The sequence below is a fragment of the Balearica regulorum genome, chromosome 26, assembly GCF_011004875.1.
Source record: "Balearica regulorum gibbericeps isolate bBalReg1 chromosome 26, bBalReg1.pri, whole genome shotgun sequence".
Lineage (NCBI taxonomy): Eukaryota > Metazoa > Chordata > Aves > Gruiformes > Gruidae > Balearica > Balearica regulorum.
The window spans coordinates 4,086,509-4,091,571 of NC_046209.1; positions in this window are offsets into that span (position 1 = coordinate 4,086,509).

Sequence of the window (5,063 nt, forward strand, 5' to 3'; positions counted from 1 at the left end):
CTGCCTGATATCTGCAGATTATTCCACTCATGCTGGCATGAAAGTCATCCTACAGTTAATTATTGCAATAATTATTTCCGATAAGCAGAGATGCTAGATACAGGATAATTGGCATGTAGTACACTTATGAACTCCATTTTCCTTCTCCCAACAAATATTTGAACGTCCCCAAGAAACTTTGCCTGTCATAAGTCACAGCACACCAAAGTTCAAATTTAGAGTGGTAAAAAATTGACCATACCTAGATATTTCAAAAATTTTAAGCTTGTATTCTGTATGATACAGCACGGACATTTGTCGCATGCAGAAACAGGAGGTTCCTACCTTTGGGTGGGGACCCCATGCTTGCTTCTTGGTATGGGAGGACCCAAGAAATATCCTTCTCAAAGTTTCTTTTAATCAATAGAATAGCTATTTACTGTCACACTCTCTTTAAATCAAAAGTAATGCTGGCTACTAATTATTTTCAATATCATACATGGAAGGGATTTAAAAACAATCATCTTGTTTAAAATGTCCACACCTCATATATAAAGTAGTTTTGGGGAATGGCTACTTGAATGTTTTGGCTACATTGACATGACAAGACCAGTGTCCTTCATTCAAAGCTTCATTCTCTCCCACCCCACTGGAAGAATGCGGCAAACTGGAATTTCATATTTTACACTGCTCAGACCTCTATACTCACAATATACAAAATTTTGCATGTGGGTGCAAAACTTGCACTCAGGCACCATCATTATGTTTCAATAGGAGAAGCAAATCTGCTGCCCACATACAAATTCTGCTATGTAGATATTAGCTATACAGAGCGGAAGAAATGGTTTTGCTGGGAATGTAAAAAATATACGAAATTGTGTCGTTCTCTTTGAAGCTGCAGTTTTGATCTCATTAGACTGTCTGCATGACTCTTGTACCTCTATTTATTTCTACACCTAAATTCCCTCCTTAGGTGCAGAGTGCAGCTGATGTTGGAATGCCCTACAACAGTTCTTTCCATGGCTGAATTGAACAGCTGCAAACTGTTTCTCTGGGATAAAGAGAAAGAATTTTGGTTTTATCTCAAATTAAATGTTTGAAGGATAATTCACCATTTTGTCTCATAAGGAATCAATCAATTTCAACATGAAAATGACTTTTTGAAATGACCTTTGCATGGTAAATTTGAAGTAGAAGATGTTTAGAAGCATTTTGAGTCTCCCTGAAAACAGCTGCTCTTCTTTTTTTTTTTAGTCAAAATTATTTGCCAACGGACCTCTTAGAAAAACAGTTTTAGGGTCATTAATATGTTGTTGTTTCTTGAATGTAATCTCTTGCAAAAAAATTCACTCGGTTGTAATCTGTGAGGTCTAAAAATACCCAAGGACCAATTTTCTTTCCTGTCTTTGTAGTTCTTAATACACTGTCAAACAATACAGATGCACATTATCATATACGTTATGTTCACTTAAATTTGCTTAAATAAAGAGTACACCTTATGAACTGGTTAATTCCGCTAGACCAATCTGTTGCCTAAAATCTGTAATGACAAAAAATACAACTTGCAAAAGCGATTGAAAAAATCTTATTCCCATTCTCAAAAATAACTAGTGAAATTTAGGAGCAAAATCTACAAAGACTGTAAATGGGATGTGGCATTGCAGCGGTAACAACTTCAGGTATCTACAACCTATTTTCTAAAACTATTGAGAGATGTGCATATCTAAACCACACTGAAAATTAATGAGCACTCTAAATTTGGTGAGATGAAAATGTGAACTGTCTTATGATGCAAGAAATTCCAGAGCCAAATGGGCATGAAGATGAGCCGGAGTATCAGGTACAAGGGTTGGGTGGCTGGGAAGAGGAACAGACATCAAAAGGTTTGGAGGCAATAGCATGAACTAGTAAAGAAAATTAGAAAAAGTCAGAGCTGGTGCTTTTAAATCCTTTTCTAAACCCCATTAAAGTGCCCTGCTAAATGCTTAAATCCAAGGAGATTTTTCAAATTTGACTTTTAAGGAAAAAAATGCACCTTTTCATTTCTCAACTTAGTAAGCACTGAGAAATGCTTTCTCATTGAAAGTCAGAGAATGGGAGAGTTCCTCCCACAGTCTTAATTTATTTATCTAATGATATAACTTTTCAGACAATTTTATTAAAAATCTTCAGAAAGAGTTTTTTAGCATGCATTTGATATTAGTTTACTGTAAGTACATGTCTGCTAGCAATAACAACATTCTGTAGCTGGAACTGCATTTTGCGTTGCTTATCTAAATAACCAAGTGATTATGAACAGCAGATTGAGGTTTGACAGATTTGCAACATCCAGATAGATACGCATCTCTGTCATATGAGACTCACTAGCTTTTTCAACCAATGTACACTGTTTCATTAACTTGCATTTTATATCTACAATCTTGACACTTATGTAGAAGAGGAAATTTGGTTAATTCCACAGAATTTATGATGGCCGTTTCATTTTCTTTTGCATATCAGTTTTTCTCTCTAGAGTTTTCTCTACTGCATATTACTTGCAACGAGTATAAAGTATACAATTTAACATTAGACAAAAAGCAAAGAAAGGGCCATTGCTACCACAGCAACCTGAAAGAGTTTGAAAGTACCATGATTTTTGCACAGTAAGGGATGCACAGTGTGCCTGGGGGAGTCCATTACTCCAAGGCAGCAGGATCTCTTTCCAGGAGTAATTCTCAAGGCTTATTGACAGCACAATCCCAATTCTCCTGTATTTTAGTTAATGGTAACCACATTAAAGAGAAACTCTGGGGATATTTTTGTCTGCAGAGGAGGAAATGCTGTGATTTGGAGTTCACTGAAAGCCAGTAGGAAAAGTGACTTCAAGGCACAGCCTTGGGTTTTGTGCTTACAGACCATGCTGTAGTGCTCAGCCCTGGCTGCAGATTTCTGTGCCACTTTAAAGTGCTTCTAACACCAAAGACTGCCTCTGAAGTGGAGGTTAGCAAATCGTCTAAGTTCATGACAGCTGTCAGCTTTAAAATTCGAAGCAAGAACTATTTCACCACAAGCTTCAGAAATAACACAGGATAATTTTACACCTTCCTTCAGGTATAATAAATATGTATCACCTGTCTTTATGTAAATCCTGCATGCCTTCGGAACAGTTTTCTCTCTGTCTTTCTCTCTCAAACTTGCTACAGAAGGGGAAGTCTGAGAGGGACAGGGGGAAATGACAACAACCCCTCCCTGTCTTTGAAATTAGATGCAAAAGTTTTTTCAAAGCAAGAGAGGAAAAGGCTTGTCCCCAGAAGCTTTGTGAACTGAAGAAACTACATTACAAGCTGAGCAATGATAGGAACAAACAAATAGCCCTACACAGTGTTAATAATTTCTTAACAGTTTTCAATGCCTGGATTATTTATATTTTCTATCCTGGTTCTCTGTCCTTCTGATATTGTAAGGGACATAGTGAAGGGCATAAACGTCAATATCTTCCCCATACAGAGTAAGCAAAGGGAAAGTCAATTTTCAAATGTTATGTTTTTACACAGTCTTTGCCATAAAGGATGTTTTCAGAAGAGGTTTGCATCTAGGCACTCCAACACTGTGCAAAACTGGCCAAAAGTGTCATAGGAGAAATTTAGACCAGGAAAAGAGAGGATGAGGAGACAGGGAGATGGAAGCAAAAGGTTTGAAGCACATACAAACCAGCTGGAACAAAAAAGGTTGTGCTTACAGTGCAAGCTCACAAGCTTAGGAAATTCACAGCTGAGTGCCACGGTTAAAACATAAAGTTGAGCAAATGCCGATATCATACAGGGACCTTCATGACAGTTGTTCTTGGCTGAGGCAGTCATTCACTCCATACTAACTACTGGTATCACTAAGGCCATCTGCCTTCCCTGGCCTCATCATCTCTGCAAGGGAAGCTTTATGCAGAGACATGCAAAGGACTCCATTGGCTGAGACATAGGTCCTTCTGCCAGGGTGGGAGCTGCCAGCAGAAGGTCCTCCCCAAGAAGCCACCTTGCTACCATGGCTCCTCCATGGAGATGGTGCTGAACCCTCTTTTCAGGGCTGCAAATCCAGCTCCTTACATTCACTGTTATTATCAAGCTCTACTGCTGTGCTGGCTGCCATAGAGACACCAGGTGATGCTCTAGAAACAACAATGTACCCAATGCAGGGAAAAAATTCTTCCTTAATCACACAGCCAGGCACGTGCAAGTGCATGAATGTTGGTGTTTCTAATGTGAAGAAGAGAGTGAACCAAGATTAGCACATAGGAAAGAACTAGCAACAAAAATGTCCAACTTTGACAACTAGGCAAACATAGTAGAATCATACAACAAAATCTACAAATATAACCACTCCATCACTCCCTCTGAGGATGGGAAGAGAAATTAGAGAGGAAGATATCAGGCATTGCAATATGGTGAGCGTGAGTGAATCCGTGTGTGTGCGCATACCGGTGTCGGTGTGTTGGCAGGTGTGGCAAGGAGCAGTGCTGAATGGCAGAAGTTTAAAGAAAGAGATAAATTCAGGGACAGACGGGGGGAAGCATAGAGATAACATATAGGGGGGAGAGAGAGAGAAAGAAAGGAAGGAAGGAGAAAGAAGAAAAAAGAAAAAAAGAAAGAGAAAAGTGAAAAAAGGGAGAAGAAAAAAGATGGAAAAGGAAAAAGAACAAAGATAAAAAAGAAAAAAGATAAAAAAGAAAAATATTTAGAAATATTTAAAAATAAAAAGATGAAGAAAGAAGAAAAAAAAGATGAAAATAAACCCGGCAATTTTCATGCTGAAAGTCATTCATTTTTCAGGAAAGCTAGCAGAGGTCTAGGGACAAGCATAGAAATGGTCTTCTGGTAGAGTATTGCTGCTGCCTTTGCCCACAAGACCTGGAAAAGCCCCAACGCCATGAACTCCCTCTCACCAACCTGGCAGGACTTACCTTGTGGATCGGACACGACACCCAGAGTCATCCGGCATCGGCTCCTCACCCAAGAGCCACCCAGGCAAGGCGAGAGGGGGACGATGAACTCCTGCTGAACACTGCCTCACTGCATACCCGCTTGTGACAGCCCTGCACTGAGAAACATGTC